This window comes from Eretmochelys imbricata, chromosome 11, assembly GCF_965152235.1.
Source record: "Eretmochelys imbricata isolate rEreImb1 chromosome 11, rEreImb1.hap1, whole genome shotgun sequence".
Classification (NCBI taxonomy): domain Eukaryota; kingdom Metazoa; phylum Chordata; order Testudines; family Cheloniidae; genus Eretmochelys; species Eretmochelys imbricata.
In genome coordinates this window covers 79,765,854-79,791,208 of record NC_135582.1, presented here as the reverse complement: position 1 = coordinate 79,791,208, position 25,355 = coordinate 79,765,854, and the positions used below count along the sequence as shown (strand labels likewise).

The 25,355-nt window shown below is 52.4% G+C and overlaps 1 non-coding gene across 1 annotated transcript; it reads right to left on the bottom strand.

The window, feature by feature from the left end:
- Nucleotides 1-1,590: 1,590 nt before the first annotated feature.
- TRNAS-CGA (transfer RNA serine (anticodon CGA)) lies at nucleotides 1,591-1,672 on the bottom strand. Its single transcript has one exon. It is a non-coding gene; the product is annotated as a tRNA-Ser (tRNA).
- Between the last annotated feature and the right edge of the window lie 23,683 nt (nucleotides 1,673-25,355).

The window sequence follows — 25,355 nt, the reverse complement described above, 5'->3', positions numbered from 1 at the left end:
CCCCGTCCTGATTTTTCACACTTGCTGTCTGGTCACCCGAGGGAGGTCTGGCAGCCCCCTCCTTAGCCACAGTCCGTGCGTGCCCAGCAGTCTGTGTGTGTCTCAGCAGCCCCCTGCTCACTCCCACGTGGAGCCCAGATCGGGCTGAGCTGGGCCTCTGGTTTGTTTGATCCCTGAAGGGTTTTCTGGACACTAACTGGCACCCCAAGTTTCTCCTACTTTGAGGAAATCCCTGTGAAAACTCACCTTTTCTGGGTGTCTGTTTCACACCCTCTGCCAGAGACGTTCCCCCTTCTTTCTCCAGTTCAGCTGGCAGCAGGTCTCGTGCGAGGGGCAGGGGAGAGCTGAGATTTCAGGCTGCCGTCATATGGCGGGATTGCTGCGATTAACTGGCTGAACGTGCTAATTCTGAGGACGAAATGGGGAAAGGGGCAGAGACCGAGAGTCAGGGAGTGAAATGGAGAAAATACAGGAAGCATTTCGAGCAAGGGCGAAGTGCAATGACCAGAATCCAGAATATTCTCTGCACCCCTTGTCTAACTCTGGGCCTGATTCTCTTCCGCATTGACGGCCCTTTCCCTGTCTCCGGCCGTGTCTAGAGGGCTTTATGCCCCTGTCCAGCCCCTTCACACTGCCAGGAAGGGAGAGCTGTTATGGAATCTTAGCCCAAAGAGGAACCAGGCCCTGTGTCACCTTCATCCTGGGTTTCAGATGACCCCGAGAAGTTGGGGGGCCACCGGCACCTAGAGCATGGCCCTGCCACAGAGGCCCCGCCCCCGGTCATCCTCTTCTCCCGAGGCCCCACCCACCCACTGTTCACTCCTCTGGCCCCCGAGGTCCCCCTACCTGCCCCTCGCTCCTCTCCGCCTCTTCCCCCAAGACACCACTCACCCCCTGCTTGCTCCTCTCCGCCCCTTTCCCCGAAGGGGGGTTGCCGGGGGGCCATGGGGCCAGGCACCCGTCCCTTTTCTCTGTCTTCGGTGAGCGGGGGGCAGGAGGGTCCTTGAGGAAGGAGGTGGAGCAGGACAGGAAGAGGCACGAGAAGACGGGGCCGCGGGGGAAAAGGCCGAGGGGGGGTGGGGCGCAGGTTTTGGGGGAGGAGGCGGAGGGGGGATGGGAAGAGGCAGAGCAAGAGCAGGGCGTCGGGCTAAGAGGCAGAGGGGAGCGGGGTGCAGGTGGGGCCCCCACTTCTCTGGAGCTTCGCTTCCAGCGCTCGAAAGATGACCACGGGCCCAATGGCCTCCGGAGGGGAGACCCGCCCCACATCCCCATCGTTTCCGCCCCACATGGACGGCCTTTTGGGGGAGGCTCAGGCTCCTGTGGCCTCTTCTACGGGTTGCCCGTGCTCAGCTCCTTCCACGCTCTGGGGAGGAGCAGCACCCAGGGGTGGGGCTGAGCCGGGGGGCGCTGGGTGAGGGGCAGAGGCCTCGGGAGCTGAGACCACAGGGACACAGCGTGAGGCACCATCCCAGGCATCCCCAAGAAAGGAGCAGAACAGGGTTTACCTGGGGTGGGGAGTGTATGGAGAGCGTCTCAGGGCCGGTGGACATGTATTGCCCTGGTGAGCAAGTGTGGGTAAAACACAGGCCTCGCTGTGAGCAGGATTTGAACCTGCGCAGGGAACCCCGAATGGATTTCGAGTCCAGCGCCTTAACCGCTCGGCCCTCACAGCTGTGAGTGACGTGGCCCCCAGTGGCAGTCTCTACTGGAGCGGCTGGAAGCCGACGGGAGGGAGCTCTCCACCTTCAACGAGCAGCCGTAGCCATGTTGGCAGGAGAAGCTCTCCCAGCACCATAGCACTCTCCACACCGGCGCTTAGGTCCGTGTAACTTGTGTCACTCGGGGGGTGGCTTATTCACACCCCGAGCCACATACGTTCTACCGACACAAGGGGGAGTGTAGACGCAGCCTTAGCAGAGATGGGATTAAGATCCACTTCCTGGACACTACAGTGCTAATAAACGATGGTCACATAAACACCGCCCTATACCGGAAACCTACTGACCGCTATTCCTACCTACATGCCTCCAGCTTTCACCCTGACCACACCACACGATCCATCGTCTACAGCCAAGCTCTGCGATACAACCGCATTTGCTCCAACCCCTCTGACAAACACCTACAAGATCTCTATCAAGCCTTCTTACAACTACAATACCCACCTGCGGAAGTGAAGAAACAGATTGACAGAGCCAGAAGAGTACCCAAAAGTCACCTACTACAGGACAGGCCTAACAAAGAAAATAACAGAACGCCACTAGCCGTCACCTTCAGCCCCCAACTAAAACCCCTCCAACGCATTATTAAGGATCTACAACCTATCCTGAAGGATGACCCAACACTCTCACAAATCTTGGGAGACAGGCCAGTCCTTGCCTACAGACAGCCCCCCAACCTGAAGCAAATACTCACCAACAACCACACACCACACAACAGAACCACTAACCCAGGAACCTATCCTTGCAACAAAGCCCGTTGCCACTGTGCCCACATATCTATTCAGGGGACACCATCACACGGCCAAATCACATCAGCCACGCTATCAGAGGCTTGTTCACCTGCACATCCACCAATGTGATATATGCCATCATGTGCCAGCAATGCCCCTCTGCCATGTACATTGCTCAAACTGGACAGTCTCTACGTAAAAGAATAAATGGACACAAATCAGATGTCAAGAATTATAACATTCATAAACCAGTCGGAGAACACTTCAATCTCTCTGGTCACGCGATTACAGACATGAAAGTTGCGATATTACAACAAAAAAACTTCAAATCCAGACTCCAGCGAGAGACTGTTGAACTGGAATTCATTTGCAAATTGGATACAATTAACTTAGGCTTGAATAGAGACTGGGAGTGGCTAAGTCATTGTGCAACGTAACCTATTTCCCCTTCTTTTTTCCTACCCTTCCCCCCCTTCCTCAGACTTTCTTGTTAGACCCTGGATTTGTGCTGGAAATGGCCCACCTTGATTATCATACACATTGTAAGGAGAGTGATCACTTTAGATAAGCTATTACCAGCAGGAGAGTGGGGTGGGGGGAGAGAAAACCTTTTGTAGTGGTAAACACCCACTTTTTCATGCTTTGTGTGTATAAAAAGATCTTGTGTACTTTCCACAGTATGCATCCGATGAAGTGAGCTGTAGCTCACGAAAGCTTATGCTCAAATAAATTGGTAGGTCTCTAAGGTGCCACAAGTCCTCCTTTTCTTTTTACTGATAAAGTTTGCGGATGATACCAAGATGGGAGGGGTTGCAAGTGCTCTGGAGGATAGGATTAAAATTCAAAATGATCTGGACAAACTGGAGAAATGGTCTGAAGTTCACAGGCTGAAATTGAATAAGGACAAATGCAAAGTACTCCCCTTAGGACAGAACAATCAGCTGCACACATACAGAGCAGGACGTGACAGCCTAGGAAGGAGTACTGCGGAAGGGGATCTGGGGGTCATAGTGGACCACAAGCTAAATATGAGTCAACAGTGTAACACTTGCAAAAAAAGCAAACCTGATCCTGGGCAGGATTAGCAGGAGTGTTGTAAGCAAGATACAAGACGTAATTCTTCTGCTCTACTCCATGCTGATGTGGCCTCAGCTAAAGTATTGTGTCTAAGTCGGGGCGCCACATTTCGGGAAGGATGTGGACAAATTGGAGAAGGTCCAGAGGAGAGTAACAAAAATGATTAAAGGTCTAGAACAGGGGTTCTCAACCTTTTTCTTTCTGAGGCCACCCACAACATGCCATTAAAATCTCCAGGGCCCAGTGTGGGAGGGGGAGGCTCTGGGCCGGGGAAAGGGGGGAAAACAAGTTTGCATAGGTATAGTTTGACTTCTGTTTTGGGTGGGCAGGGGCCAGTGAGGCTCAAGCCAGCTCCGATGGCGGGGTCTGGGGGGGGGTATGCTACATCCACCCCCTGACTCACCTCAGCAGGCCACCCGCCTGTCTGGACTTGGGGGGGGCCTACAACCAAAAATTATAACTCAAAGGTGGGGGGGCTCAGCTCAAAAAGTTTGAGGTGCAGGGAAAGGGATAGCTAGGGGCTGTGTGCAGGGGGGTAGCTCAGGGTGCAGTGAGGGGGGTAGCTAGGGGCTGTGTGTGGGCAGAGGGTAGCTCAGGGTGCAGGGAGGAGGTAGCTAGGGGCTGTGTGCTCTCAGGGCTCCCCTGCACTCCCTGTACCCTGAGGGCTCTGCCAGCCACAAAGCAGCCGGTTCCCCCCGCCCAGCAGCTCTTACCAGCTGCATGAGCAAAGGGGAGCAGCTTCAACCCCAGATCTCCGCTGTATAGTGGTGTGCAGTGAGCCCCTGTGCAGCTGAGCTCCTTGGCAGTAGGAAGTATGCATCCCCTGTCAGTGCTCCTTAAATGCTACCCCACACCTTTGCAGTCCAAGACTAGGTCTTTTAAGGAATGCTCTACAGCCACCAAGAAGGGGCCAGGCTTCACCTGAGAGCTAGGTTCATACCGAACCCTGCCTCTGTCAGACATCTTTTACTTCCAAAATCTCCTCCTGGACGATTTAGGCATATAAGCATCACTCCTGATCCCTTCCCAGAACCCCACCCTGAATGCTACATGCACGTAAAGCAAATGTTGACAGATTATCTGTTTTGGTCATGAGCCAGAAACAGAGCTAATACTCGGACTCTGCAGCTCTCGCCAGAAAACCATGGCAAGAGAGTTTATTTGTAAATGGGAAGAAATAATCTGCATTTTTAAAGTTCTTTGGGACAGTGATAAAAGTCATTTTAGACATGCAAAGTACTATGAACTTGGCCCTCTCACACTTCGATGCTTCTGTAGGCTGTACTCATTGCACACACTGAGGGCTCCTGGCTGCCCTCCATTCCCCTCCGCCCCATGTGCCACCCTCCCATCCTCTCTGTTTCACAGATTCCCTGCATCTGCTCACCCCGCTTTCATGTCACAGGCTCTGTCCCATGTTTCTTCATCTCCCCCAGGCTGGGGCTCTGTGTGCCCTCCGACCTTCCCCTACCACACACAACTTCTGTATGCCTCCTCTCCCCAGACCAGGGTCCCCTTTTCTCCCCACCATTCTTTCTTTTCTTTCTGTCTGAGAGATAAGTCATTGGGGGTGTCACCATTTTAAAATTATTTTGGGAAGATGATTGTTCAGCTTTGTAGTTGAGATTCCTCCAACATGGGAGTGACTGTTGAGTGTAGGACCTCTCTTCGTTCAGCCAGTTATTACTAGACAATGTTGCCTCCCCTAATTATCAAAGCTTTACTACTGAGTCACCTGTCTTTATTGGCAGTAACATTCTAATTAATATTTACTCCATTTAACTGTATGGTGATTGCCCAACCACTGTCTAACTCTTGCTTTGGTATAACTCGATTAAAGGGATGATAAACAATTTATTTCTGAATACTCCCTTGAGCCTGATCATGCAGTCCTTTTGGGAGAGGGATGCAGAGATCCAGCTTTATAAACCTGACTTCTCTATCTTTTATTCCTGTAACACTAGAAATAATTTTGTTTTTTAAACAGGAGAATAAACCATCCCTCATTCAGACTGGTCCAGAAGCAACCCTGCAGACCCACCTCCTTGTATTTGAGGCTGAGAAATCCAGAAAAGAAAACCGTGTTGTGTGTTTAGAAATGAGAAAGGAACTCTTCCCGAAGCCTACATACAAATGAACTTTTAAATTTGAGGAGACAGAATAAAAACTGGTCCCAGTTACCAGGGAAATCATGTCTTGTTTATACTAATCTGGAATACATATGGGGATGGGCACTACATAAAATCAAATTTTGCATACTACAAATCTATAAAATGCAAAAGATGTGTTTAATAGAATTTTCTACATCGTTTCATTAATTGTTTTAGATAAAGAAAATATATTAAAAATCATCAGTATTTTTTTCTGTCTTGGTTTCCTTTAAAGGACACGAAGCTTATTCTTACAGCACCGCTTCACTTAACCCTTAAGTACACTCGACCTGAGCAACCAGCAGTTAGGAGGTACAATGGCAAAGGTTTTGACAGCATGGAAGTGAGTTTAACTCAGCATTTCTCGCATGTGGCCACCAGGGGCTTTTTGTGCAGGCCTAACAGCCTCCTGGGCAGTGGTGGAGAGGCCAAAGCATCAGCCTCTCCCCTTCCCTCCCTGGTGCTCCTGCATGAGCCACCATGCACCGCCTCTGGAGACAGGTGGGGCACAATGCTGCAGGAGCCAGGTGAGTTCTTGACTCACCTGTGGGGTGGGCAGGGCACGTTGGGGCTTGGGCTTCAGCCCTGGGTGAGAACCTGGCCGCAGGGCTTCAGCTGCACGGCTCGAGCCCCGGGCTCTGACCCAGGCTCCGGCCACGTGACCTTGGCCCTGGGCGCTAACCCCGGCTGTGCAGCAGCAAGTGCTGGCTCCGGGCTCTGGCACTGAACCCCAGCCCTCAGCCCGCTCCCTAACCCCAGCCCCAGCCCCAGGGTGGTGGGTGTTGATCCACACCTCCAGCTGCTCAGCAGCAGCCGCCACCAACCCTGGGCTCCAGCCGCTCGCTCTGGACCCTGGGGGTGCTGCCTCCCAGCTCCAGCCATATGGCAGCAGGGCTCACCATTCTCCCCGACGCCTCCCCAAACCCCCATTTATCACCCCCAGTCCCCACTGCCTTCCCTGGTTCCACCTCTATCCCCCCCATTGCCCCAGACCCCTGCTGCCTCCCTCTCCAAACCCGGGGCTTGCTGAGAAAAGCGAAACGAAGAAACATGCAAGTATCACTTTTCACAGCACACTGACTAGCTACCTGGGAGGCTGTGAAAAGTGATACTTGTATGTTTGTTAATATCACTTTTCACAAACTCCCAGCTAGCTACTGAGTGTGCTGCGAAAAGCAATATTCAACATACAAATATAATTTTTCATATTATTTGTGAGTCTGAAAAAACCCTACATAAATAAATTACAAGGATTTAGACACGCGTATGTGCATATTTATTTGTTTTTCCTACAGTTACGTATTTTAGGGAAAAGTGTCAGTGTGGCCACAAGCAAGAATTGGTGGGTCACAGTGCGAGGCCACCAAAAAATGTGTTCGGAGAACCCCTGGTTTAAATGTACTAATAGGCAAAATCCAAACCAGCCATGTCTGCCTGAACCTTTTCAGGCAGGACTTCAGGTATCACCCAAAAGATCTTATTTTTCTTTGGTTCCATGTATACATTTGCTCAGATTTTACTTCTCCATTAAAAATGTAACCAATTCCCAGCTGCCTGGCAAGTGACAGCTGGCTGAGTTTCCATGGTTCTCCCCGCACCCTTATGGGTGTGTTGCCAAGGGAGCAACACATAGGCCTGCAATGAATCTCAAGTGCCTCTGACTTGCCTAGCTCTTCTCAGCCATTTCTCTTGCTGTGAGCTGCCCTCCTTTTGAGCCCCACCAACTTCCTCACATGTAGGAACAGCAGCAGATTGCCATCTTGGAGCAACAGCTGAGGAAGGCGACTTTTCTGTCAGCACTAGAGTGGTCTATTGTATTGTGCTCTTCTTAAATAAGCAGGATACTGTGATCGTCCAGTGAGCGTCTCTCAGCTTTGTTACGTCGAGTGCTTTAAAAGGGGTGATGCGCTGCACTGTGTGGGCTGAGAAAGATCTCATGTGCTCCCCATCGTCAATTCTGAGATTTGCACTGATTGGCATTAAGGCTTTTGGGGTGATGGTTCTATGACTCAAACTCAGTGGCTTTGTTTGGTCTACCAGAGTCTGAGGTTGATGATCTTCGGGGATGGTACAAGCCTTACCTAAGACATTTAAGCGAGTTAGAATGTGGATGGAAGACGATAGAATGAATGATGTGCGAGTTCCTCCCAGTAACAGGGATAGCCGTCTGCCTCTGAACATAGCTCAATTCTTATTGTGCTTAACACGCTGGAATATGAATGGCTGCTGTGGGTGGCTGATAATCTATGAACATCATGTAGTAATTCCTGGATTTTTAAATTATTGTTTTAGCTAGATGCATGTATAATGTTTGATCAAATACTGTTCAGGGAGAAAGGTATAAAACCATCCTAGTATTTGCTATGTTTAGAGTGGTCATGTTCTGTGGGATACCTTCTGGAAGAACAGTAGTGTGGTTAAGTAATTCGTGTCACATTCTGTGCTGCACCCCTGCACTGAAAAAAGGATTTTCTGCCGCTTACACTATTTGCGGCTTCATTGGGTGAAAATAAAGAAGCAACAGTGGCTAGGTCTGAGTGTCCCTCCTCTAACAAAAATCTTGAAATAGTTCACTGTAAAATTCAAAACCAACTGTGGCTTGTCTTAAGTAATGATAAGGTGACGTTTAGAAGGAAGCCTCCAGGTGCATCCTCACCTGTTCGTTGATCCAGCACAACTTCCTATACATTAGACTCTTACGACAGTCAGTAACGCTCTCTCTACCTCCACAATAGAGCTATTTAGAAAACGGGAGTTTGTATTCAGTTTGTATGAATGCTGTAATCTGGAAGGCCCAGATCCACAAAGGTATTTTCGTTCTTGACTTCCATTGGATTTCAGTGGAATTTAGGAGCCTAAATTTTACCTTGGTGGATCTGGGCCTAAGTAATTGCAGTTTGACAAACATGAAAGATTAATAATTTGTGAAAAATAAGAAGTAATTAACAAATGAGGACAATCAGAATCCTTGTCTGAGGACTCCTAAAGCTTCAAAATACTTTAATGTTCTTATGAAATAATTCACATCCACTATCATTTCTTTGCCTGTAGTAAATATATTGTCCTTTTTAGTTGGCACACTGTTCTGATCATTGTCTGTACAGTAATCTTTTGAGTAAATCAGTTCAGTGAGATGTTATCAGTCACCTGGAGTTTCTTCCTCAGAAGCTGTTATGGCTTTCAAGGCTCTTCTCTTCCTTAATCTTTCTGCATTTGTGATTGTCATAGGATGCAATGGGAAAAATCCAGAAAGACCTGAAAGAAAGATGATTTATGTTTATAGCTGGAGTTGCAATATGACTGTTCTAGACGCACAGATTCAAAGGCTAAAAGGGAGCGCTGTGATTATCTCGTCTGACATCCTATATAACACATGTTATAGAACTACCCCAAAATAATTCTTAGCATATATATTTCAGAAAAACATCCAATCTCAAGTTAAATTGTCAGTGATGGAGAATTCACGACAACCCTCGGTCAACTGTTCCAATAGTTAATGAGACTTTTAAGAAGTGAGAGTAAATGTCTGTCTCACTAACCCTCTAGTGGCTTGAAGTGCCTTTTACTGCTGTCTTGGCCAGCTCAGCGTCTCCATAAATGAGACCCGTTCCCATTTCCTCAAAAAGAACAGGAGTACTTGTGACACCTTAGAGACTAACAAATTATAGCTCATCTTAATTAGCCTCTTACAGTTTGTATGGCAACTCCCACCTTTTCATGATTCTCTCTATGTGTATATATCTTCTTACTATATGTTCCATTCTATTCATCTGATGAAGTGAGCTGTAGCCCATGAAAGCTTATGCTTAATTGAATTTGTTAGTCTCTAAGGTGCCGCAAGTCCTCCCGTTCTTTTTCCGGATACAGACTAACAAGGCTGCTACTCTGAAACATCCCATTTCCTGTGGCCAAAAGAAGGGTGATTGCATATATACATATTCTCAAGGATTCATGCAAACAAATGAAGAAAGAGTCTTTGGTACTCCAAGTATGCAGAGGATCACCAAGGAAAACCTATTGTCTTTTAAGAGAAATAAGCAAATAGTTGAGATTGGAAAACACACTGAGTTACCTAGAGGTTTTGTGACATGTGCTCAAGAAAACTGCTGTAACCTTCCCTTACGCAGCAACAATAGATTATTCTTCATGATGGAATCGAAGTCTGTACCTTGCCAGGAGATTGAGGTCTTAAAGCAATTTATTTACAATAAAGATGACAGATTTGCTCTACCAACCCTTAAGAGAGTTCAGCGGTGAAGGCTGCACATTCTCCACTAACTGTGATTGATTTAGAGGGATGCAGAAACTGGAGTCTGTCAGTACAACATGATGTGCACGCAACCCTTAACAAGCCCTGTCTGCACTTACCAAGGTGCACCATGATGACCCTTGAAAGCACTTGAAAGAGGAAAAAGACCATGAAGGAATCCCCTGCCACTCCCAAACACAGAACAAGGGGCTAGCCCACTGCAGCTGTGCCGCTGTAAATGCTATAAGGTAGACATAGCCTGAGTTGACAGAGACGAGAACCTGAAAGTTATACACCGGACCCTCGCTAGAACACGTGTCTATATATCACAAATTCTGATAGAAAGTGGTTGCGGATCCCAAATTTAGTAACCGTCATTAACTTTCATTGTAACGTGGTCCCCACTGTAATGCAGTACCCGCTAGAATGCGGGATTTGGCATGGATCCCAAATCCCACATTCTAGTGAGGGTCCAGTGTAGTTTGAAAATCCTGAGGGAAACATGGGAGTTTAGTTGCAAGCCCTGCCCTGTAGACTCTGTCTCTCATGACCCATTTGCCGTGGCGATCCTGGGAATGGAAGTTTCAAAGCACCTGCCCCTACTCCCACTTTTATGCTTTGGGGTTTAGGTAACTTTAGGAGAGTGGTCACTTTGGATGAGCTATTACCAGCAGGATAGTGAGTTTGTGTGTGTGGTTTTTGGGAGGGGGGTGAGGGGGTGAGAGAACCTGGATTTGTGCAGGAAATGGCCCAACTTGATTATCATGCACATTGTGTAGAGAGTTGTCACTTTGGATGGGCTATCACCAGCAGGAGAGTGGATTTGTGTTGGGGGGTGGAGGGTGAGAAAACCTGGATTTGTGCTGTAAATGGCCCAACTTGATGATCACTTTAGATAAGCTATTACCAACAGGACAGTGGGGTGGGAGGAGGTATTGTTTCATATTCTCTGTGTGTATATAAAGTCTGCTGCAGTTTCCACGGTATGCATCCGATGAAGTGAGCTGTAGCTCACGAAAGCTCATGCTCAAATAAATTGGTGAGTCTCTAAGGTGCCACAAGGACTCCTTTTCTTTTTGCGAATACAGACTAACACGGCTGTTACTCTGAAAACTGGAAAAAGTGTGACCTTAAGGGGTTGCCACACTAAAGAGCTCCTCCCAGGGACTGTTCAAGAGCACCAGACCTATGGCAGGGAAACAGCCTGGAGAATGGGATTTTCAAAAGGGCTGAAGCAGGTTAGGCAAGTCCATAGGAGTTAGGTGCTTTGGAGGTTCCCACCAGACACCTAAATACCATTGAAAGTGTGGCCCAAGGTGCTTAAACACTAGGGCCCTGAGGCTCAGCTGGTGTCAGTCAGGGAGGCTGAGAATCCGTGATAACGTCTCCTGTTAACCAAGAGCACCCGCCCCTGCACTCAGATAGCCAGGGAGAGAGCAGGAGACAGCACTGGGCACACAGATTCATGATTATGAATTATCTGCTCTCCTGAAATCTTCCCCTTTGGGCTCTGCTCTGAGCAGCCAGGGAAGCTGGGACCCCAAGGGCTCTCCCAGGATCTGGGCCCCTCTGGGCTGGGCAGTCACAGTGCTCTGAATGAAGCTCTGATCCACGAGTAATAGGGGCACACAGGAACTGATAATAACCCAACCTGCTGGGCCAAATCCCTCCCCCTGCCCTGCTCGAATACAATGAGAGAAACCCCCAGCAGCGCCCCTTACCCAGGAATCCCGTCACAGCCCCCTGGAGATTGTTCTCTCGAGGGAAATCCCGGATTCTCTTTTCCAGCTCAGGGGACTCGGGCACCGGATGCGGAGACATGGCCTTCTCATCCTTGCAGAGACACGAGCCATTCCTTTGCTCTAAGTTCCTGCCCCCCAGAGCCAGATGGGGAGTGGGTGGGAGCTGGGCCACAGACAGGGCTAACGGGGCCGTGACCTCTGCTGCCCAGGGAATTTACTGCCTGCACGATCTGCCGGGGAGGGGGCCGGCCTGGAGACTGGGGGCCTCTCTCCATCCAGAGAGAAAACCCAGCCCAGGCAGGGCCAGCTCCCCTCACACCTGGCCCAGCCCCACGTTCCCTACAAGGGCCTGGAGGGGCTTCTCCCAGGGATGAGAGAGGGGCTCATTCTCCAGGCCCAGCTTCTTCTCAGCTTCTTCTCTCAGCCTCCAAGGGGCCTGGTCACTCCCCGTGGGGTGGGGGTACTGGGACCGAGACACTGCCCCACGAGGGCCTGGGCTGGGACACTCAGCTCTTTCCCCACAGGCCCTTGGGCCCCCCTCACACGGGACAGGCTTTGCGCCATGTCAGAGCTGGGGCCAGGTCCCAGCTGGGCCCTCGGGGTGACAGGCTCTCAGCCCCATTAATGATCCCCCAAGCCAGCCTGGTCCCAGGGAGGGTTCTCCAGCCCAGAGCTGTGGGGCACTCCCCTTCCCAGGGCGGGTCACACAGACACAGCGGCAGCAGCCCCAGGGCTATGGGGATGGAGGGGGGCTGGATCCAGAGGGTGAGACCGTCCCACGGTCGGGATGCTGGGTCTGCTGCCTGGGCTCTGAGCCCTTGTCTACACTAGGACTTTAGGTCGAATTTAGCAGCTTTAAATCGATGTAAACCTGCACCTGTCCACACGATGAAGCCCTTTATTTCGACTTAAAGGGCTCTTAAAATTTATTTCCTTACTGCACCCCTGACAAGTGGATTAGCGCTTAAATCGGCCTTGCTGGGTTGAATTTGGGGTACTGTGGACACAATTCGACGGTATTGGCATCCGGGAGCTATCCCAGAGTGCTCCATTGTGACTGCTCTGGACAGCACTCTCAACTCAGATGCACGATTGTTTGCCGTTGCTCTGACCCAGGGAGGGGCGACTGACGACACGGCTTACAGGGTTGGCTTACAGGGAGCTAAAATCAACAAAGTGGGTGGCTTTAAATCAAGGAGTATTTCAGGCAGGACTTCACGGAGGGTTCCAATAAGAAATGGTGCACCTAAGTTATTGTTCTTATTGGAACAAGGAGGTTAGCCTGGCCTCTGATTGATACATGGCTAGATTTACCTCGCTGCACCTTCTCTGTGAGTGACTGCAGTGTGACCTAGAGGAATGAGTCCCTTAGACGGGGTGCGGGGGGGGGGGTGTTTGCAAATGAGTATAAAACAAATCTGGTCTATTTCTTGTTTTGATCCACTCCATCTATCTTTTACATCTTTGGCTGGCAGCAGATGGTGCAGAAGGACTGCATGCCATCCACATCTCATGGCTGTTTGGCAGAAGATGGTACAATAGGACTGCTAGCCATCCTCATCGCTTGCCTGCCCGGCAGAAGATGATGCAATAGGACTGCTAGCAATCCATATCGCCTGCCTGCTCACCATAAGATGGTTCAATAGGACTGACTGCAGGCCTAAAGAGAATGACCGGATCAAGTCACTCCAAATTTAGTCCCTGCGCCCATGTCTGCCCAGGCGCTCCTGATCGACCTCACACAGGCGACCAGGAGCACCTCGGACATGACGATGACGGCTACCAGTCCTATTGCACCGTCTGCTGCCACAAGGCAATGGGTTGCTGCTGCTGTGTAGCAATGCCGTACCGCGTCTGCCAGCACCCAGGAGACATACGGTGACGGTGAGCTGAGCGGCTCCAGGCTTGCCGTGGTATGGCGTCTGCACAGGTAACTCAGGAAAAAAGGCGCGAAACCATTGTCCGCCCTTGCTTTCACGGAGGGAAGGAGGGAGGGAACGGAGGCCTGACGATATGTGCCCAGAACCACCCGCGACAATGTTTTAGCCCCATCAGGCATTGGGATCTCAACCCAGAATTCCAGTGGGCAGCGGAGGCTGCGGGAACTGGGGGGTAGCGACCCACAGTGCCACGCTCCGGAAGTCGACGCTGGCCTCGGCCCTGTGGAAGCGCTCCGCCGAGTGAATGCCCTTAATGCACTTAGAGCATTTTCTGTGGGGACGCACACACTCGACTATATAAACCCGATTTCCAAAACACCGACTTCTATAAATTCGACCTAATTCCATACCCTGACCGTGGGGGCAGACGGAGCCCGGATGTATCTGCTCACAGCACTTCTGACACCCCAGAGGGGAAGGAGAGACAGAGCAGAGAGTCAGTGGCCATGGCCCAGCCGGCCCCCTGCCCCAGATGGGTCACTCTGCTCCCCCAGCCCGGCCCCACAGGCTGCTCCCCCAGTGGGGTGGAGACTCTGAAGGGCTGTGCTAGAGGGAGCAGAGCCCCGTTCACACCAGATGTTCCGCAGGGACGGGACGGCCGGGTCCTCTGTGCTGAGCCCAGGGCTGGAACAGCCTTTCACCAGCCTCCCCCACCTCCCCGACAGCCCAAACTCCTGTCTCTCTGCAGCCCTGGGCCCCTGGCCCTGCAGACGCCCCGGGCCGTGCTCCCTGCACTGAGTTACCCTGTCAGCCCGAGTGACTCAGGGGCCGTCCCCTCCCTGCACTGGGCTCTGGGTGCATCCGACACTGTCTCACCTGCAGCAATTCCAGCACCGGCTGCTGACGCTTCCCCTCCAGCTCCGTCATCAGGGCGCTGAGCCGGGAAATCTCCTCACCCAGGTGGGTGGCATTTTCCTCCCTCCTCCTCCCAATCTCCTCGCCCAGCTCTCCCAGCTGGGCCAGGAGGAGGCGCTCCTGTTCAGCCAGAAACTGCTGCAGCCCCTCGCACTTGGACACCACCAGCGGCCGCTCCACTTCCGTCTGCCTCTGGGGTGCACAGAGAGACGCAGGGGCAGGGCAGGGACACGGGGAGAGCGGGTGTCTTGGGAAATGGTACAAAGCCTTGTCCGGGCTCCCCAGAGCGTTTCATTCAATCTCTTTGCCAGAGTAACCGTGGCTACACTAGAGCTTTTGCTAGTATAAAAACGTGACCCAAAATCACCAGCCCCCAGCCCGTCCCCACCACTGTCCCAGTACCAGAGTGAAGTGCAGACCAGGCCGTGGCAAATGGTGCTTCCCAAACTGCCCAATGGCATCACTGGGACGTCTGACACTCGAACCCTGGGATCAGCAAAAGTCTCCCCCTGCTCCGCCCCGACCCCTGCCACATCTGCGCCTGTTCAGTGTTTTACTGGCCTCTCCCTCCGCCCCCCGTCCCAGCGCTAGAGAGCCAGAGCCAGAGGCTGCTCCCAGCTACCCTGGTGTAAACCCATTGACCCCAGTGGGAACTAACACCAGGGTCCCAGAGGAGTCTGACCTGACCCCACTGACTTCGGTGGGCTCACTCCTGATGTACACCAGGTACCTGAGAGCAGAGTCTGCCCTGCACTGGTTAAAATGGCCCTGACCTGTCTCCCTGTAGCGACCCTGGAAACCCTTTAACCTTCTGAATGACCCAGACCCCAAGCAGCAGAGACCCCCTGCTGCTGTCGCTGACACCCCTGTGCAAAGCGGCCGGGCAGGGCAGGGCACCTACCAGGAGCCTCTCCCTCTCCTTGTCCCAGTCGGATTTCAGGCCCAGGGGCTCTTCTGTCTCTCCTCCCACAGATGCTGCAGGCAGGTCGGGATTTGCTCCTGCAAACAGACAATGGCTCTGGGGGCTGGCTTGGGGTCACTGGTTTGGGCCCAGCGATAACATCGTCACTGAGCAGAGTGAGGCTGTGGGAGCAGGTCCCCCTTCTCCAACCCTCTGAAAAAGTGACCTCAGCTCCAAGGTAGCTCCCCGGCAGAGCTGCTGGGCCTGGCCCGCTCCGGCCCAGCACCATCATCTCCAGGCTGTTTCCCTGCCATTGGTCTGGTGCTCTTGAACAGTCCCTGGGAGGAGCTCTTTAGTGTGGCAACCCCCTTAAGGTCACACTTTTTCCAATGAGGAAAGTCACTTGGCTTCACCGCCTCCTGACTCTGAATCTCAGAGCCTTCAACACCCCTGCTTCACGTCAGCAAGTCCACCTGAGTTGGACACCCAAGGGCGACTTGTAGGCCCCCAGGGAGCCATGTACCCCCACTTTCTTACCCTGGAGTGACTCTCAACCAGCATTGTAAAAGCAGGGGGGGTTATTACAGGGGCAGTCAACAGGCAGACCGTGGGCCAAATCTGGACCACCAGATGCTTTTGAGCAGATCCTGAAATCTTTTTATTATTTTATTATGATCATGATTGTTATTATTTTGTATTATTTTCTCTGAAGTCTGGACCTTGACTATGCCTTCACCAAGAAATTTGGACCTTAATAAAATATAATTGACTCTCCCTGTTTTTTGACATGTCTGGAACACAACGCAGACAGTGCTTAGTGAACACAGAGAACGGAAAGGTCCATCTGGGTCAGTCCCAGAGCCCTCTGTCCCCTCTGTCGTCCGAGCCCACAAGCTCCTCTCCTGCCTCCAGCAGCCCACACCTAGAACCCCAGCCTAGTCCTTTGTCCTCCAGCTGGGCACACTTGGCTGGCTTCCCATGGAGGGTGGGCCGTCCATGGTCATTTATTGTGTGGTGCCAAATGTCCAGGCAATTGGAATGGCCATTGTCTTCTGGGACACTCCATGGGCATGGGGCCCCAGGCAGCCAGCTGTCCCTCATGCCTGTATCTCTGGGTCTCTACAAGTAACACCTTTCCCCCCTCCCCTCACCAACTTAACCATGGGTAAGGCTAAGATTTTGTCAGGGATATTTTTTGTAAAAGTCAGGGCAGGTCACGGGCAACAAAGAAAAATTCACAGAAGCCCGTGACCTGTCCACGGGGAGTTCAGCTCCGGGGTCCCCACACCGCTCACAGTGGCTGGGCAGCTGTGGGGGCTCGCTTGGAGCTACGAGCTGAAGTCACAGAGGTCTCTGGAAGTCCCGGATTCCGTGACTTCTGCAACCTCTGTGAAAAACTCATAGCCTTAGCCATGTGTAACCCATGCCTGCTTGGTGTGACGCTCTGTCCCCCTTCAGCAGCACCTAGACCAACTAAAGATGTGTGAACCTCCTCCAGTCTTGGAGAGGAGAACAGGTCTTTTAGCTCACGCAGTAGAGGCTCGTCCATTAAGCTCCACAGGTCCCCCTCTTTGATCCCAGCTGACGACAACGGGGGTCTGTGGGTGTTAAACATGCACCACATAGGGGACACTGAGGCACACACAATATTCATCCAAACTATTATGAAAAATTCCCACTGCACAACAATCCCATTATTAGGCAGCTCCCTGGTCTAACCAAGGGCTGGTCAGACACACGGGGGGGCTCTGTAGCTGCAGAGAAGCTGCCCCTGTAACTCCCAGCCATGCAGATAACTGTTCCCTACCCTGTGCTCCTGGGCAGCCTCCTCCATGGGAACCACCGTGCGAGTGCGGTGCGCCCAGGATCGGTCACACAGCAAGCAAAGGGGGGATTGATCCTCCTCGCAGGAGAGTTTCAGAGCCTCCTGGTGCCTGTCACCCACTCTCTGCCCCTCGGGCTCTGGCCCCGCCTGCAGCCTCAGGCGTTTCACTAGCTCCGCCAGGTTCCCCAGCTGCCCGTGGGGACGCAGGTCTCTCTGCAGGGCGGTTTCTCTGCATTGAGGGCAGGAGAAGTTTGGCTCCAGCTCCCCCCAGCACTGGCTGAGGCAGGCCCGGCAGAAGTTCTGCCCACATTCAATGGTCACCGGGTCTGTGAAATACTCCAGGCAGATGGAGCAAGTCACTTCGTCCTGGAAGCTCCCGGCCAGGTCCCCGGCTGCCATGGCCCCCCCGCACTTTCCTGAGCAGAGGAAGTAGCCAGCAGCCCTTGAAATCTTTTTTTTTGAGTCGATTGCACAACCAGGAGCCAATCGCCCTCACGGGCGGGAAATTTAAACAAAACCAAAACCAAAGCAGAAGCCGAGCCCCCAGAAAAGCCCCCAAACAAGCAACGAGCTACTTAAAGAAATGAAGAGGTGATTTAATTACATACACAAAGAAGCCAAGGCTGCTCCCCTGTTTCTACCTCCCAGGATCACATTCGCAATGGGAGTCGGTGTTCAGCTCTTTGTCCTCTGTGACACGTAAATCCTTCTCCTAGTCACTGCTTTCCAGGCGACCGTTCCCGAGGGTCTAGGTGCGGCCACCTGTCTCCATTCCCAGCTATAGGGCCTTGCTTTTGGCTGCATTTGTTTTACTAATCCCAGTTTACCAAACTATCCAGGCTGCTCCATACAACGGCCCCATCATTAGCATATTTACCACTCCTCCAAGCTGTGTTAGCCACAGTGATTTTATACTTACTTCCAGATCGTTAATTAAAAAGTTGAGACGTGAGGGGGCTACAGCCAATCCCTGTGGGGCCTCATTAACAGCTCCCCCATTCAGTGATGAATCCCCATTGACAGGTACAAGGTCAGACTTGGGGTCACAGAGCAGGGGGATTATTTTACGACTGTTTTATAATGCACCTCATTTATTTATTCACAGGCTCCACCTACAGTGTCTGTCACTGTTTTATCTGGGCCCTTCTGGGACAAGTCTAGTCTCATTTACACTGGATCCACTCCAAAGTGAATCCAGGCCATCCCTCCCAGCCTGCCCACGAATGCTGTCTGTGGAGATCTATCCCAGGAAACAGCCTCACTCAGCCATGCTAGGGCTGGTGCCCTGATTTCTTGGCTTCTGTGGAAACACTCCCAATGGCCTTTCCCCTCCCCCTTCCCGCACATGCTGCCCAAGGCTGGGCAGATCCCATCTGTCTAGGGTTTTCCCCTGCTTCACCTGCAACCTTTCCACTCAGGGGACTCAGGGCACTTCAGTAATTCAACAAATGCCCTTGCTTTATTAGCACTGTGTGCAGGCCCTACTCAGGTATCAGGCCCCATTGTGCCAGGTGCTGCATACATACAGAACAAACAGACAGTCTCTGTCCCAAAGAGCTGCAATCTCCCTGCTTCCCTTCTCCCTGCAGGAAACCCTCTTTACAACATCTTGGACCTGCTCCCACTGCTCTCTGGGTGATTGGCACTTTCACTAGCTCAGGGCCTTAGAACATTTTCTACGTGTTTCTGAGCCTCCGAACCATTTAATAAAATCACGTCTCTGGATGAGTTATGGCTTTGCTCCTCCCCCACCAAATGGGAGCGTCCTGAATGCAGCCAAACAGCTGTTTTGTGGTGGGCAGAAGGCCCTGGAAGGGTGGGGGAGGAGTTGGTCAGCGGGAGATGCTCTGGGGGATGGCAGAGCTTGGCTGCGGGTGGGTGCTAAGCACCCACTAATTTTTCCCCATGGCTGCTCCAGCCCCGGGGCACCCATGCAGTCAGCGGCGATGATGCCCTCCCCCAAATCAAAAGTCCTCGAGATTTTGGGTGCATCTCTCCATGTTGTAGATGTTACCAGCTTCTGTGTGTGCGTGTCTCTCTGGGTGGGGGGGTCTGTGTGTGTTGATGCTTAAGTTGATTGTGAGGTCACGGATGCCAACAGCAAAGACTGTTCGGCCTCAGCATTCTTGCCCTGCCTTCAGTCTGCCAACTGCCTTGGCTGACAACGGCTGGTGACCCAAGGAGCTGCTGAGAGACGCGGACTATCCCTCTGTCAACAACTTCTTGCATCAGCTTTTTCCACAGGTTTTCGACAAAAGATGAGTTTTTACAGAAGGTAATTCCCAGATTCTTTTCCTGCTCCTTCGATCGCACATGACAGGTTGGTGCCTCCTTCCCCACGGAAAGGGGTGGCCGACCTGGGGCTCCGGGGCCGCATGCGGCTCGTCAGAGGTTAATACGCGGCTCCTTGCACAGCCCCGGACTCCGAGGCTGGAGCTACAGATGCCAACTTTCCAATTTGCTGTGGGGTGCTCACTGCTCAACCCCCTGCTCTGCCCCAGGTCCTGCCACCTCTCCACCCCTTCCCCCAAGGCCCCTGCCCCTTCCCCCAAGCCTGCCATGCCCTCGCTCCTGCCCCTTCCCCACCAGAGCCTCCTGCGCACTGCAGAACAGCCGATTGCGGCGGGCGGGAGGAGTGGGGAGGGAGGGGGAGGCGCTGACGGGGAGGGCTGCCGCTGGGCGGGAGGTGCTGGGGGCTGGAGGGGGTGGTGGATGGGGGCTGCAGGTGTGTTACTGAGGCTCTTTGGCAATGTTCATCGGTCAATTCTGTCTCTTCTCAGGTTCAGCTTGGCCCCCCCGGGGCAGGGACGGGTGGGGGCCAGCGTTGCAACAGTCAGGTCTCAGCGTTCCGTTTTGATTTGAATGTGGGCATCTCTCCCTTCTCCGTCTGCTTCAGCCTTTCCCGGTCTTTGGAGGCAGATTTCGATGCTTTTATTTTTCAGCAGACTAGTATGGGTGAATTTCCATGGCTATAACCTAAAGGGAAGATAAAAAACTGGTGTAGAATTTAGACTGATCGCTCCATCAATAGTATTTCCCTCAGAGTTGCCCCTAATGCACTCCTTGCCTTCAAGTAGTGAATAGAAACCGTTTGTCTCATGTCATGATTGTCTAATGTATGTGTTGTGAGACAAGATCAGTCTCAGAATTTACATGATTGAAAGACACAGAAATGAGCTCAGATATGCAGAAGAAAGAAATCTGAAGCTATTGAAAGTGACCCAGCTCCACTCCCATCCCCTGGCTGCCATCTTGGTAGTTCTCTCAGAAATAATCTCATGGAGAGAGACTTCAAAACTCTCTACAAATTCTACTATACCCCCATTGGGCTACATAAAATAGATGTGTCAAATCCCCCCTGCAATTCCTTTCCAGGAAAGGGGTTTAAATAAACTGCAGCCTAAATTTGTCATGGGTCTCGCTGTGATTTCTTTGTCATTGTTTGGGTGGCCTATTGTTTTGATTGGACGTTATAAATCGTATGGGAAATTCTTCAATTAAAGTTTACTGGTTATTTTCCCCATGCGACTACAGTCCAGATTTTGAAATAGTTGAGAATAAGTCAACATATTTGCAACTGCTAATCCATCCTTCCAGACCCTCAAGCCTTCTAGATGACAATCCTTTGTTCCTTTTCCTGGCTTCTCTGGGAACAGAGGTGTCTTGGTTTTCAGCTTGGCCCTGTCTGTTCCCAGAGTCCCAACATTCTGTGCACAAAGGAGTGGGGTTAATAATGAAGCATTTTTGCAACTAGGCCCCGGCAATGAGCAAAGAAAACAGAAATTGACCTTGGCTGTTTCCATGTCTGTCCATTGGCAGAGGAGGCGTGAGCTCCATGGGGTGAGAGTCAGGCTAGGAACTGGAGCCAGTGACTGGGCTAGGACGGGATTACGGATCTGGTGCGTGGAGGTTTCTTGTTATAGAGCAAAAGGGGAGAAGCTGTGATGTGCTGTGTCCAAGAAAGACTGTGACAAAGGTGGAACAGGGATCCTGGTGCCTCTCCCCAAGGAAACCTCAAAGCATCTCCTCTTGGACAGGAGCAGCAATTTTCATCCTAGCCGTTAAAGGCAATTTGAGGTTCATAAATTCACAGTTTCAAAGGCTCTAAGGCCAGCCCTGATCATCTAGTCTGACCTCCTGCATAACACGGGCCCTGGAACTTCCCCAGAAGAATTCCTCTTTCACCATGGTCCCAAGTGTCTTCACCTGGGGCTGAGTCTAGTCATGGGGGTAGAGCTCAGTGATAGAGTGTTTGACTGCACATTAAGTGGTCCTTGGTTCAAATCGAAGTGCCCCCATTGAAGCCTTTGTTAATAAGCAGCAAATTTCAAAGAAACAAAGGATTCAAAAATGAACTAGATAAATTCATGGAGGATAGGTCCATTAATCACTGTTAGCCAAGATGGGAAGGGATGGTGTCCCTAGCCTCTGTTTGCCAGAAGCCAGGAGTGAGCAACAGGAATGGATCACTTGATGATTCTCTGTTCATTCCCTCTGGGGCACCTGGCACTGGCCACTGTCGGAAGACAGGATACAGGCTAGATGAACCTTTCGTTTGACCGAGTGTGGCCAGTCTTTTGTTGCTTATATTCTTTTGTTGTATGAACCAGTCCTGACTATTAGAGGAGCAGATGGCTTCAAAAGACCACTCTCTTGGATCTGGGAATCCTGGGCAGACTAATTCCCTTCCTTTAGAGTAGGACAGAAAAACCCATTTCCTCCGTCTTTCTATTCCAGGCTTCGTTCCTTTTTTCAAATACTCACCTCTCGGGAGCACAGAGAGAGCCATGTGCACACAGTGTTCGTCCAACCGGCAGCCATGGAGGCATGCTCTGCCATCAGCCAGCAAGAACAGGCCTTGCCAGAGAAGCCCACGAGAAGCAAATGCTCGTGGAAGATCCTATCAGGCATGAAAAGACTCTGTGTCTGTAGCCAGTCTGACAACTCGATGGCAGATAGTGATGAGGAGAGAACAGTTTCCTCTCCAAGAAGGTGGACGTGCTTTTCCCTGAAGAAGGAGAAGAAGAAGAAGAAGAAGAAGAAGAAGAAGAAGAAGAAGAAGAAAGCAGCCAAGAACCAGGTGGCGTCAGAGGAGGAGAAGCTGCAGGAGAAGCAAGACCAAGTTGAACTGGATCTTACAGGTGAGGATACAAACCACATGGTTAGCAAGGAGCATGTGAGGAATCCTCACACCAGTCACTCTACAAGCCTTATGGAAGCGGGGGAACGGTCCCGCTATTGTGGGGAACTTTCCTGGCTTCTGCACTACTCCGGTGAAATGGGCTAGAGGAAGGATCTGAGTCCTCGCTCCCACTTCCTTTCCCCAGAGGCCTCCCTGCCCTGGACTTTAATCAGCAATTAATGTAAAAAAGAATAAGGAAAAATGGGAAAGATGAAAGGAAAACACATCACCCCGCTCTGTGGCAGGGAACATCACAAACCAGGTCTCTGGAACGTCAGGGCCGATCACAGTTGGTTCCTTGTAGGTCCCAGGCCCCTTCTCCGGCCCTGGCTGTGCTGCAGGGATGCTGCTGGTCGGACACTTGCTCTGGTGGTGACCACACCCCTCTGGGCTTTGGGGGATGGGACCCTCCTTCCCGCCAGGTTCAGATCCCCCTCCCAGTCTGGCCTGCAAGGACCCTCGGCTGGGGGTGTCTCTCTGCGCTGGGCCCTTTGCCAGGGTCCCCCCTTGGCTGGCCCCAGTTGCTCTCCGCACCCAGCTCCAGACTGCTCCAGCTCCAGCCCCAGCCCCACTGTTCGAGCTCCGGCTCCACCCTGCCTCAGCACGGATGCTGCTGCTCTGCCTCCAGCCCCCGGGGCTGCTTCTCCGGCCCCGCTGGCTCTGTGGCTGCAGCCCTGCTCCCAGCCCAGGGTCTGCTCTCCCTGGGCTGTCTCTCTGCCCCGCTGGCTGGCCCACCGCTGCTCCCCAGCTCAGCTCGGGCCCCTGCTCTCTCCTTAGCTCGGCCCCACGCTGCTGAGCCAGGCAATTCCAGCTCACGTGGAGACAGGGACCTTTCTGACCGCCTGACTCCGTCATTAGCCTGCCTGCCCTGTCCATCAGGCTGACCTGGAGCGTTGGCCTCTCCCCATGGCTCCTGAGGCCTGTCAGTATTAGAGTCCTGCTTTCCCATCCACCCTTCCCCTTCCTTTTGGGACTGGGACCTAGCCAACCCAAAACCCCACTGAGTTTGCGAAAGGGGCCAACAGTCCCCTTACACTTCCACATCAGGGCCGTCTCATGGGACAGTGATGGGTACCTCAGACTCTGGAATCCATTCAGTGCCGGATCCTCTTGGAGAGGGTGGCAGAGGTCCATCGCTGAGGTGGGGAGAGCTGACAATGTCAGGTCACCCCCTCTTGGGTTCTGGCACTGTGGGGTGGGGAGTACTAACATTACTCCAGGCTGTAAGGGGAACAGAGAGGCTGGACGTTGGAGGAAATCATTTCTTTTCTCCTGGATCAGATTCCTTTCATCAGGAAAATACTCCCGAGGTCTCAGCAGGTCACAGCTGGGAACCGTACCAAAGCTGAGTCATTGCTTCTTGGGGGGTTAAATGCAAAATGAGGCCTGTTGCCCGTCACTGACGGGAAAGGTTGGCAAGGGGAGAGGAAGAGTAGAAAAGAAACGAAACCGGCCCTGAGGTAAGAAGAAGTCTTGTTTGGTTAAAGCCCCCGGCTAAGAGGCATGAGATCGGAGTTCTCTGCTCAGCTCTGCCAACAACCTTCAGTCTGAGCCGGGGCAATTCACTTCAGGGCTCTGTGCCCAGCTTCCACCCTCTGGAAACCAGGGAGAAGACATGGAAAAGCAAAATGTTAAGAATGTTTCTTTCTGCTGCAGGGACGAAGAAGGAGCCGTCGGAGACGAAGGAGAAGTGGGAAAAAGGGAGCCCAGAAGAGCAGGAAGAAGAGCGCGCTCCCGTCTCCTCATTAACGAGCATCTCCCCTAGGACGATGGTAATGACGCTGTGTGGCTGTGCTCATGGAAAGCACCCCTTGCTGTGTGTGTTCATATCTCCCGGAGCTGGGATCTCTGACAGGAGAACGACCTGCCCCTTGCTCAGGGGGCTGAAAAGGAACACTCTTGAAGTGTGATCAACTCCAGCCAGTCTTTACGAGTTTCTCTGGGTTGTTGAAGGAGGCCCAGTTTGACAAGGGGGTTTAGGCACCTCAAGAAGTCCAGGGGTGCTTCATGGGATTGGCAGACGTGTCTGGCTCAGGTGCCTGATTCTGAGGCACTTCCCATGGCCCACAGGCACGGCTGAAAGTCAGACCAGGCCCATCCCTGCCCTTGTCGGGGTGACCCTCATATCTCCTGGCTGTGGGGTTCTGGCCCATCTCGTGGCACCAGGACCACTTCGAGACAGAACTGATGAGTCTGCTCTCCAGCCTGAGCTAACAGCCGCATGGGTTTTAGCTCATGTGGTAGGGGCTCCTGCATTGAGATCCCAGGTTCGATCCCGCCTGCCAACATCTGGGCTCCGTCCGAGTCACAAAGGCACCTCGACGCCCTTGTGACTCTTGCTGTCAGTGACAGAGCACCCCGCAGCGCATACAAAAGTCTGCAATTCTGGGAGCTCCTGATGTGCCGGGGGGCTGGAGTCTGTATGCGAGTCGGCCACTCCGGTGTGCTCTACTGCGTCCTCAGCTGCGGGCATCCAGGACAGACGGTGCTAATCCACGCAGGCCAGCCGCAGCAATCCCCAGGGGCTGCCCTGGGACACCAGGGCAAAGCCTCCAGCACCCCAGGCCCTGGGTTGAGGTGACCCTGGAACCGGGCCCCCAGGAGTAACATTGTGCCCAGTGAGTTCTGACCCACAGGAGCCTGGCCCCGGAGGCCACGGTTTGGGGTTCTCCTCAGCCAGGCAGACTCGCTCCTTCAGTCTCAGCTACTTTCTCTCCTGCCGGCGATTCCTGCCTGTTTTCTGGCAGCGCCTCACACTGCGGGGTGGGGAAGGAAGAGGGCGTTTCCCTTTGGGCCCTATTCTCACTCCTTTCCTCGCAAACACTGTGGGCTGCCAGAGTTGCTGAGCCAATCTCCTCAGGCGCTCGGGGTGGGATGGGACATGGGGCAGGTTCTCCAGTGACCCCTCGGCGACACTCAAGGAGCAACTCGAATGGGCTTTGCAGGACATTGAGGCTTTCTCAGCAACAGCTGGGCGTCCTGGGA